At 36.6% G+C, this 12,540-nt stretch overlaps 1 protein-coding gene and 1 non-coding gene across 6 annotated transcripts in view; both read right to left on the bottom strand.

The window, feature by feature from the left end:
• Positions 1-12,540, bottom strand: part of dac (dachshund family transcription factor) — a 1,230,461-nt gene that overhangs the window by 685,549 nt on the left and 532,372 nt on the right. The window lies entirely within an intron of this gene.
• On the bottom strand, positions 2,320-2,392 carry TRNAT-CGU (transfer RNA threonine (anticodon CGU)). The gene has a single exon. It is a non-coding gene; the product is annotated as a tRNA-Thr (tRNA).

Consider the following 12,540-nt stretch of genomic DNA (forward strand, 5'->3'; position numbering starts at 1 on the left):
CATATGCAAGAATACTTATGGAAAAACAATGAAGCGTATGAAACATGAAGTTTCTACCTTGAAAATTGTATAAAAAAGAAATTTCACACATCACACCCTTAATCAAGACAAGTATTTGTTTTATTCTTCAGTCATTCAACTTACATGGAATTGAAATAGATTACAAAGAATGAAAGAAGAAAATAATTTTCAATTACAATAAATAATCACTTTAATAGGTAAACATAAATAAACCGAACAAATTAAATTTGGAAAGAAGATATTCTGCTCTCTTCATAGGTCACAGTTTCAGTAGACCAATACTTACTTACTTACTTACAAATGGCTTTTAAGGAACCCGAAGGTTCATTGCCGCCCTCACATAAGCCCGCCATCGGTCCCTATCCTATGCAAGATTAATCCAGTCCCTATCATCATAGCCCACCTCCCTCAAATCCATTTTAATATTATCCTCCCATCTACGTCTCGGCCCCCCAAAGGTATTTTTCCCTCCGGTCTCCCAACTACCACTCTATATACATTCCTGGATTCGCCCATACGTGCTACATGCCCTGCCCATCTCAAACGTCTGGATTTAATGTTCCTAATTATGTCAGGTGTTCAGTAGACCAATATTGATTTTAATTGCAGTAATATCTGTACGCAAAAAATCTATAAATAATCTTGAATACGAAATATGTATAATGGTTTTTATAAGGCCACATGGCTTTATACTGAGTGTACCAATTAAATAGCGTGGCTTCAATTAAATCATCATAAAACATCTTTTTAACGAAGTGTGTTCTTCAAAACAGCAACTTACTAAATATGAATTATATCCACGACCATCAAAGCGTATTTATGGTAATGGAACGAGGGGGGGAAAAAATGTTATTTCTTCCAACCGCAAAACTTCTTTGATTGCTTTCTTGTTTTATTTTCCTCCGGGTTTGCTTTTTAATAAGTTATAAATTATTCATTTAGAAGAGCGATCAGTGCTAATTGTGCATGCCAGACGTTGACAGAGAACCGTATGTCTGTGTGTCCCTGCCACTTGCAAGGGAACACGGACACACTCACATGCGCTTGATGGAAAAGGTTAAAAGGTTCCCTTGATTACAACAGTTCCACGTCAGAAATGTTGGAAACGACTTATGAGGTTTTGCTAATATCCTATGATCTCACACGAGACCTTCACTCTCCGTTATGTACTACTTATCACAAACGAGTTTCCAACCTCGCGACCGCAAAGATACAGACACAAATGGAAATAATAATAATAATAATAATAATAATAATAATAATAATAATAATAATAATAATAATAATAATAATAATAATAAAACGTCTATTTGAGCATTTCTGTATTTTAAGTATTTCCACTTTGGCTGTAACGTAGGCATGCGCATTTAATTGTACTAATAATACCAGAACTAATATAATGAAAGGCTTGGGGCAAAATAGTGCTAAGCCACATCTGAACACTAAATTCTATATGAATGTTTTACCATTAACACAGTAATTCTTTGGAAAAAAAATTATCATCATCATCATCATCATCATCATCATCATCATCAACATTTCACGGCTTAAGCCATTTAGGCTCGTTCCGGTCTCATAGATTTCAATTAAAAAGTTGTATCCATCTCTTCTTTGGCCTACCAACACTTCTTCTACCCTCTGGATTATAATCTAAAATGATTTTTGGTATTCGGCCTGGTTTCATACTCTGAACATGCTCCTTCCAATTGTTCCTATATCGCTCTATTTTATCCATCAGTTTAAAAATATTTAATTCATTCCTGATATCTTCACTTTTTCTTTTATCCAAAAGTGTGCAACCAGCTACACTACGTAAAAACCTCATTTCAGCTGCTTCTATAGTTTTTTCTTCTTTCTTGGTTAAAGTCCAAAATTCACTACCATACAGCAATATAGGCACAGCCACAACCTTACAGAATTTTAGTTTGGTTTCTCTTCTAGTGTATTTCAGGGATCTCTTTATTGTACCACATATAAAATTAAATTTACTGAGTTTATTAAAAAGATCTTCCTTCTTAAAATATGAGATATTACATCCTAGATAAATTTATTTACTTGCTCAATAGGTTTCCCATCCAAAATAATTTTTGCTCGTAAGGTATCTGGTCCTTTAAAAGCTAAAACTTTAGTTTTCTTTGTAGATATATTAAGATTATAATTTTTAAGAATATTACTTAGTTGAAATGTGGCCTTCTGTAAATCAAAATTTATTATAGACTTTTTTATATCCAATAGATCATGGAATCTTGACATTCAATTTGAAGTTTTTTTTTTTTTAATATTTAGGAGAAAAATTCGCTTCTGCGCCGGGGATCGAACCCGGGTCCTTGGTTCCACGTGCCAAGCGCTCTGACCACTGAGCTACGCCGAATTCAATCCACAGCACCGGATCGAACTTTCCTGCTACGATGTTTCCCTTTGTGGCCTGACTCCAAGTTAGGCATATGTATGTTGACGTGTATCCAATGTCAACTGCCATTATACTAGGAGCGCACTCAGCTGAGTGACTTGTTGGCCGGGAATCCGCAGTTATTATGCACTGCTAGCTGAGAGAATATTGTAGATATATTAATTTGTCCTACAGAATTTATCTGTAATATGGACACTTAATATTTAGGTTAGGCTTGGTACGTAGAACCAAGGACCCGGGTTCGAACCCCGGCGCCGGAGCGAATTTTTCTCCTAAATATTAAGTGTCAATATTACAGATAAATTCTGTAGGACAAATTAATATATCTATAATATTCAATTTGAAGGTCAGACTTATTTAATTGGTATAATCTTAAGATTTAAGACTTACTTTCCTGTATAATTTGAGTGTGGTTTAGCACCCTTTCTCTTCAATGTTTCTGGAGGAAAATGTAAAATGAGAATCATTCCTTAGCAATGTTGGCTTGTCTGTCCCTATGAAAGGAGTGACGTCAAAATTTCTATGCCTCTCTCTCATTTGAACAAAAGTCTGAATCATAGTTGATTTAAAGTAGGAATCGGAATTCCAACCAGACTCGGAATCAAAGTCGGAGTTGGATATTAAATTGGAGTAGTTGATATTGTGAAGTCGGAGTTGAATATAGAGTCGGAGTTGGATATAGAGTCGGAGTTGGGTATAGAGTCGGAGTTGAATAGAGAGTCGGAGTTGGTTATAGAGTCCAAGTTGAATATAAAATCGGAATACTTTATACTGTAAAGTCGGAGTTGAATATAGAGTCGGAGTTGGATATAGAGTCGGAGTTGAATATAAAATCGGAATACTTTATACTGTAAAGTCGGAGTTGAATATAGAGTCGGAGTTGGATATAGAGTCGGAGTTGGGTATAGAGTCGGAATTAGGTATGGAGTCGGAGTTGGATATAGAGTCGGAGATGAATATAGTCGAAGTTGAATATAGAGTCGGAGTTGGATAGAGTCGGAGATGAATATAGGCCCAGTCGGAGTTGAATATAAAGTCGGAGTTGGATATAGAGTCGGAGTTGAATATTATATAGTCGGAGTTGAATATAGAGTCAGAGCTGAATATAGAGTTGGAGTTGGATATAGAGTCGGAGTTGAATATAAAATCGGAATAGTTTATACTGTTAATTCGGAGTTGAATATAGAGTCGGAGTTGAATATAGAGTCAGAGTTGAATATAGAGTCGGAATTGGATATAGAGTCGGAGTTGGATATAGAGTCGGAGATGAATATAAGTAGTCGGAGTTGAATATAGAGTCGGAATTAGATAGGCCCATAGAGTCGGAGTTGGATAGAGTCGGAGATGAATATAGGCCCAGTCAGAGTTGAATATAAAGTCGGAGTTGGTTATAGAGTCGGAGTTGAATATTATATAGTCGGAGTTGAATATAGAGACGAAGTTGGATATAGAATCGGAGTTGGATATAGAGTCGGAGTTGAATATAGAGTTGGAGTTGGATATAGAGTCGGAGTTGAATATAGAGTTGGAGTTGGATATAGAGTCGGAGTTGAATATAAAATCGGAGTTGACTATAGTCGGAGTTGAATATAGAGGTCCACACCTGTGGAGTAACGGTTAGGGCGTCTGGCCGTAAAACCAGGTGGCACTGGTTCGATTCCCGGTCGGGGCAAGTTACCCGGTTGAGGTTTTTTCCGGAGTTTTCTCTCAACCCAATATGAGCAAATTCTGGGTAAATATAGGTGCTGAACCCCGGACACATTTCACCGGCATTACCACCTTCATCTCATTCAGACGCTAAATAACCTAAGTTGATGATAAAGCGTACTACTGAATAAGAGTCAGAGTTGGATATAGAGTCGGAGTTGAATATAGTCGGAGTTGGATACAGAGTTGGAGATGAATATAGTCGGAGTTGAATATACTCAGAGTTCAATATATAGTCTGAGTTGAATACAGAGTCGGAAGTGAATGTATAAAGTCGGAATTGAATGTATAGAGTTGGACTTGAATATAGAATCGGAGTTGAATATAGGTTACAGTCGGAATTGGATAGGCCTATAGAGTTAAATATGGAGTCGGAATTGGATATAGAGTCGGAGCTGAATATAGTCGGAATTGAATATAGAACCGGAGTTGAATACAGGCTAGTTTCGAAGTTGAATATAGAGTCGAAGTTAGAAATAAATTCTGAGTTAAAAATAGATTCGGACTTGAAGATACTGTCGGAGTTAAATATAAGTTACAATCGGACTTGGCTATAGAGTAGAAGTCGGAATCGAAAATCGGAAGTTGTACTGTACCGGTATTTACTTCTGAAAGAGGAAAATTTACACAATCCTACAAATAGGTCTATAAATTCCTGGCAATAGGCTACATTAATTAGATCTTTCATGTGAAGCTGAAGTTAAAGAATAATTAGATCAAATTAAAGTTTACTCAACCGCTCAAATATAAATCTTGTTATAATATATGAATAGATATAATTACTATAGTCCCGTCGCTCTAATTTCCGGCAGCCAATCGCGTTGCAGGTCACTACATTTAAACGTGTGCTTCTTGTGATTCGCTGAGGAAGACGTTATTCATGTCTTAAGGCTCGATAAATATTTAATATAATCGCCCGCCATTTTGGCTCTTTCGTTGGCGTTCGCAGAAAGCAGACGAAGACGTTATTTGCCGCTCAATTATTTGCTGAATTACAGTTCGTTTGATTTATTATGATAGGAGCTACGACATGATAATGTTTAACGGTGTGGCAAATAGATTCCTCGTGTGGTAGCTCGGTAACGAAAGAACAAAAATGGCGAACGATACTACCTACCTAGACTTTATAGAGCCTTCACTTCCTAAGACGTAAGCAAAGAGGAGGAGTCACGCCGGGAATAACAGCGTCGCGACTATAACAGTTATGGCTTCTGCAGTCCTTCTTTGGCTTTACTTTTTACTGTATTTCGCTGTAAACTCTTTTAGTGACGGCAAAATCTTGTTCTTACTATTGCAAACCAATCCGAGTGCAAATAACAGACTCCCTGCTTATAAATTCGTGTTGCTAAGCCTTCCCGTCGGTTACAAAGTCGATACGGATTTCAGTACTGCAACATTTCTCGTTAATTGAGATATTTTATGTACTTTACACTATTCGTTAGCTTGTATCAGTGTGTGTGAAACAGACTTGTGACTGTAAATCTTTCCTTTTTTTTTTTTTCTTTTTAAAGCAATGGGCTTGGATTTTTTTACATCTTTTATATGACTGTATATAAAGATGAAAATTGGTTAATAGTTAAGGTAGAGAAAGAGGCAGACAGAATGAAACTTTGAAGCAAAGAGAAACAGAAATATTCCAAGTGTGGCCCGTGTAATAAAAGCAAATAATAAAACTTTGGTACTGGCTAATAAAAAAGACGAGTATACTGTAATATAATGCCGGGGATTCGTAAAAACTCACTGTGGTTTAACTTGACAGCTTGTACAACTTGGTGGAAATGCTAACTACAGTCGCTGACTACAGAAATCTTTGCTGCGATAAACTGCCTACAAAGTTCCAAATAAGTACTTGTTATACTTTTCAATGCCGATGTACCGCACTCGACAAGTGGTATTATCTACATATTGGATTTAATGTCAATATTTATTTTTTCTTCCTTTCTACCTTCCTTTATTTTCATTTCTTCCTTTCTTTCTTCTTTATCTCTTCTTTCCTTCTTACTTTATTTCTTTATTTATTTCTCTCTTTCTTTTCTCTTCTTTCTTTCTTTCTTTCTTTCTTTCTTTCCTCCTTCCATTTTCTCTCTTCCTTCAATTTTTACTGTTTCTTTCTTCCTATCTCTCTTTTTTTCCTTTCTTCCTTCCTTCCTTTCTTCTTTTCTTTCTCTCTTTCTTCCTGTCGGGATTTAATGTTCCTAATTACGTCAGGTGAAGAATACAATGCGTGCAGTTCTGCGTTGTGTAACTTTCTCCATTCTCCTGTAACTTTATCCTCTTAGCCCCAAATATTTTCCCAAGAAACTAATTCTCAAACACCCTTAATCTCTGTTCCTCTCTCGAAGTGAGAGTTCAAGTTTCACAACCATAAAGAACAACCGGCAATATAACTGTTTTATAAATTCTAACTTTCAGCTTTTTTGAGAGCAGACTGGATGATAAAAGCTTCTCAACCGAAAAATAACAGGCATTTCCCACAATTGAATAGGTTATTTATGAAAGGACCTAAGTCTTGAATACTAAATTGTTAGCAATTTAAGAAAAATTGCTTACTGGCCGAAATTTTCAAATTAAGGCTGAAATAAAAATTGTATGATAAATTCTACTAAGCATTATAGAGTGTGAAACTTAGTCCTCTTCATACCTAAATCGATGTATCTACAACCAAAGAGCAGTTATTACATTACAAACTCATCTTCACAAAATTAGCGACTTTCATAAATAACCCATTCATTTATTCTGCGTTTAACTTTCTCCAGAGTGTCATTTATATCTGTTACTGTTACTCGAAGATATTTGAATTTTTCCACGTATTCAAAGGATAAATTTCTAATTTCTACCCCCTTCTATTTTTACTGTTATAATAATAATAATCCGTGGCGCTACAGCCCACGAAGTGTCAAGACCGACCAGCCGACTGCTGGCCTCACGGCCACAGCCAAAGCAGAGGTGGACGATCATCCAACCAGAATAGAGGTATCGTGTGGTTAGCACGATGAGCCCCCCAGCCGTTATAGCTGGTTTGCGTAACCGGATTTCGCTACCTATCGTAGCTCCCCAAATGCATCACGATGCTGGGTGGGCACCGGTCCCATACACTGGCCGAAATTTCATTAGAAAATTTCTTTCCCCATGAGGATTCGAACCAGCTCGCATTCCGTAACGCGAATCCTAGGCAGGATGCCTTAGACCACGACGCCACGGCGCGGGACATTTTTACTATTACAGATGATAAATGAAATGAGATGGAAGTGGAGAGCGTTAGTGGAAAGAAAAAGGAAAACGGGAGTACCCCGAGAAAAACCCTCTGAAACGTCTGGTTTTTGCACTACAAATTCCACCCAGACTTGACCGGGAAGCATTATAGAGTGTGAAACTTAGTCCTCTTCATATCTAAATCGATGTATCTACACCCAAAGAGCAGTTATTACATTACAAACTCATTTTCACAAAATTAGCGACTTAGGCCCTTTCATAAATAACCCATTCTTTTATTCTGCGTTTAACTTTCTCCAGAGCGTCATTTATATTTGTTATTGTTACTCCAAGATATTTGAATTTTTCGACGTGTTCAAAGGATTAATTTCTAATTTTTATCCCCTCCTATTTTACTATTACAGATGATAAATGAAATGAGAGGGACGTGGAGAGTTTTAGTGGAATGAAAAAGGATAACGGGAGTACCCCGAGCAAAAACTCTCTGCAACGTCTAGTTTTTCCACCAAAAATTCCACCCAGACTTGACCGGGAATTGAGCCTGGATGGAAAGCTAGGGCGCTGCAGCCACAGACGCGGCAAGTAGCATCATGGCCTGGTGCTAGTACGAAGAAAGGTGCACAGTGTTTTGCGAGCGTGTGTCCGCACGGCGGAGGAAGGTTGACAGGCTGTGAAGCGGTCGACGTCTGCTTGTAATTATGGGTTGTCACCCACACAACCTGAAATGCAGCCTCCTTTCTTTTCCATTCCGGATGGGTTATTATCTGGATTTCTTATTTCGACTTGTATCTCCGTCCGCCCCTCCATTACTCTGCAGTTTATTTCATTCCATTTCATTTGGAGAAACCTCCCCCCACTTAGCGCTGCTCCGTTGTTTTATCCGGCCCGACCCGAGCCTTTACATCAAAAACGACATATACTGCGCGGCGCACTGAGTTATGAGCGGGTTCCCGGTACCCACCGAGACGAGAGAAAATTGGGTGTTCGACCTATCAAAAATACACTCAAAGTCCAGTTCAAGGTTGTCCAAGATTGCCATTAACTACATTTATATTTTCACATTCGCTTAACCTAAATGTTACGAAATTAATCAGTAAGATCTCGAAGGCATTGAATCAGTTCTGTAGATATTGAGATGAATTTGATAATTTCTAACTATATTATTCTATAAATATATATTTATTCATACCGTAAAATTGTAGTGATTTGTTTTAATTATATTTATTTATTATTTATTTATTGGGTTATTTTACGACGCTGCATCAACATCTAGGTTATTTAGCGTCTGAATGATATGAAGGTGATAATGCCGGTGAAATGAGTCCGGGTCCACACCTGTGGAGTAACGGTTAGCGCGTCTAGCCGCGAAACCAGGTGGCCCGGGTTCGATTCCCGGTCGGGACAAGTTACCTGGTTGAGATTTTTATTCGGGGTTTTTCCTCTACCCAATATGAGCAAGTGCTGGGTAATTTTCGGTGTTGGACCCCGGACTCATTTCACCGCCATCTCATTCAGACGCTAAATAACCTAAGATGTTGATACCGCGTCGTAAAATAACCTACTAAAAAAATGAGTCCGGGGTCCAGCACCGAAAGTTACCCAGCATTTGCTCGTATTGGGTTGAGGGAAAAAACCTCAACCAGGTAACTTGCCCCGACCGGGATTCGAACCCGGGTCCACCTGGTTTCGCGGCCAGACGCGCTGACCGTTACTCCACAGGTGTGGACTTTTAATTATATATTACGCAAAGGTAAAGGTATCCCCGTAACATGCCATGAAGGCACTTGGGGGCATGGAGGTAGAGCCAGGCACGATTTTTAAATATGTTTTCATTACTGGAAACAGAATATTCAGCTTTTTCCAAGTTGGGTATCGATTTAAATACGAATATACACGTTAAGGTCCCCAGAAATTCACATCAAATTCGCTCATATGTGTCAAATATTTCTTTAAGATAGCACTAATATTTTTGGCCTATTCTAAAGCATTGTGAATTTAGTCAGCAAGAGCCAAAGGGCCGTATTCATAGACATTCTTAGCGCGGGCTTTCGATGGATGATCAGCGAACTAACGTTTCTCGTATTCACAAACCAGTGTCAGCGATATGATATGATATGAATCCTGTTTAGCACGCTCGTAGCCCGGGCTAGCGAAATGTCTATGAATAGCACCCAAAATGTTTTAAATCACTAGGGGTGCTATTCATAGACATTTCGCTAGCCCGCGCTACGAGCGTGCTAAACTAGCCCCGGCTGTAGAGTGATTACTTGTTATAGGATTCATATCATATCATATCGCTAACACTGGTTTATTAATACGAAAAACGTTAGTTCGCTGATCATCCACCGGAAGCCCACGCTAAGAATGTCTATGAATATGGTCCTAGAAGTCGTTGAGAAGATTTTAAATCCTATATATAGGGTGATTCACAAGGATTTACCATCGCTTACGGAGCTTATTTCCGAAGACATTCGGAGCAAAAAATGTCATATAAACAGTTGTCCTAAACACAATATTTTCAAAATTACATTAATTTGAAGTTGTTAGTAAAATACCATTTTCCTTTAGTTTTGCGGATAAAAAAATATTACAAATAAGGAATTAACTATTCAGAAGTGTCATTTCCTTAATTGACTGCTGTTCTGAAGTTAAAAATGTGTTGTCAGTTGCTTTTTACAGATTTTGTTTTTCAATTTTTAACTAAAAATTACACTATTTTACGCACTTATCACAAAAATTGTTACAAATCATACGATTTTATGAACTTAATTCTTTACAGTTAATTGCATACTAATGTATAGACTTAAAGAATTTACAAGAGTGGCGTGATTTGTAACAATTGTTGTGATAAATGCACGCTTTCAAGTCGCGCCGAGGGACATGAAAACTTGTAAGGTATGTATTCTACTTCATTTTCCACAGTCACTAGATTGTACTGTTAACAGTAGAATATAACGAAAAACACTGACATCGTTGTTTACATTTACAGTCTGTCTACTAGGCCTATGTTAAAGGAACTCTGCAGTCAAGTTGTGCGTACATTGGTTGCTAAAGTGTTCCGGATCCTAAACCTGTTTATAAGCTACTAGTGGCTTGTTCAGCAAATGCTGCAAACTAAGTTCATTAGACGTTCAAATAAACATTTTTCAGATTTATTTTCAACGAAGAATACAAAACATTCGGAAAGTTATTTGCTTCCATAACAATGAAAGATACTCTCTCTAGAGCCAATACTGAAGAGAACCACGCATATAAATATCTACACCACACCACCATTAAATATATGAAAAAGACCCAACCCCACTTGATTAATAATTATAAAAATATTTGATTTTAATAATATTATTATCTTACGTACGTTTTATAGCTTTCAGTAACATATACTATATATATATATATATATATATATATATATATATATATATATATACTATATAGCCGCCACTCAGTAAAATATAGAAATGAATCTAATGTAAGTTATTCTCTACATCTACTTATATAACCCCAAAACGTTTCACTTTCATATCATCAATATAGCATTAATATGTATAATTAATGAAAAATAGTCACACCATGGCATTAACTACAATAATATTTCATTTCTAATGGTAATTATGTCATCAAACCACCTCAAGTTTTGTAGTTTTTAATATCCAATACACAGCTGTACCCAGAAAATTACACACCATAGAATCGAACCTGTAAATTATTTTTAGTAAGTCTTGAAGTTTTTAATAACCAATTTAATTTGAGCTCTAAATATGTCAGCATTCTTGCAGATGGCCTTCGTGTAATATTGTTTGCTGTAGTATGTGTTTTGTTTTATTCTGAAATGCAACACGGCCGACTTGATGCTTGCTTTGCTTCTCCTTTACAAAAAAGCGAAGGGTATATCAAGTCGGCCGTGAATGCTATTAGCTAGTTCTCAAAACTGACGACAGATGGATTTTGGAAAATAGGAAAATTATGTTTAAAAATTGACATTTCACTGAAAACTACTATTTTTCCGAAAAACTTTGAGTCCCAAGCTTCAAAATGAGGGGTCATTTATTAAAATCCGTCCAGCCGTTTTCCAGTAATTTCCATTACCAGTTCAAGTTATATATATATATATATATATATATATATATATATAGATGTAATAAGATTATACAAAATTTTGGTCAACTATAGAAACGCACAAAAATCATATTACCTAATATATAATGTAGTTTATAGAAATTTAAAAAAAAAGTGACAGAAAATTCATATGATCGCTACAATTGCATGAAACGTGTAGACCTATGCTCTGTATTGAGTGTTTTTATAATATTTAGATTTTTAAGAAAATGATTCTTATATATAAGGATTGCGAATATAATTGAGAGTAAAATATATTAATGCAATTTATGTTGTATTGTTAATGATTATTTTTCCTTTATTCCTTTATTGACTATATAGGCTTACCATATATCTGTACAAGTATACAATGGAATTACTTGATAATGGACCTTCGTTACATTATGTTATGTATTACTGTTACATTACTAGCCACACTGTACAGCAGCTGATCTCCTCCACGGGCAATGCCTTTTACCTCTTCTCCCAGACAGATGTTACTGCTACGAGAATTCCAATACTTCTTTTTTTGTTGCTTCAATCTATTTTAAAAATACAACAGGAAATTTACAGTTCCGTGAATGTACAGTATCTACAAGCGTAAACACAAAAGTTGTCTGTATGTATTTTATGGTAGCTTTCCTACATCATCTTTATATTTTATTATCACCGTCATCCATTTCTTCTCCTCTCCATTATGTTTCGGTTATGAACTGTTTCTATATGTACTCTGCAGACCCAACTTCTATTATATTAATTTTGACGATGATTTCATGTGACTCATTGTACAATAGGATCTTAACAAAAGATTGTGGGGATGTATGGCGGGGTTGGTGAGTGGTGAGGGAGACAAAATGTTGGAGGGGAGCTGTTTGCAACAGCAGTACAAGTACTGCGCCCTCATATTGTGTTGCATGTTTCAATTTCAAGAGTAAACACTATGCCGCATATTGAAAGCGCACATCATTCTCTGATGATGACCTGTATTTCTGGTTATATGCATTAAGCTAACATTACTAACATGGACACTTGAACAAAGAAAAAATTCTTTTCGCAATAATCCGTTTAGAGTATTCCTAGAAACATACCCT

The sequence above is a fragment of the Periplaneta americana genome, chromosome 2, assembly GCF_040183065.1.
Source record: "Periplaneta americana isolate PAMFEO1 chromosome 2, P.americana_PAMFEO1_priV1, whole genome shotgun sequence".
Lineage (NCBI taxonomy): Eukaryota > Metazoa > Arthropoda > Insecta > Blattodea > Blattidae > Periplaneta > Periplaneta americana.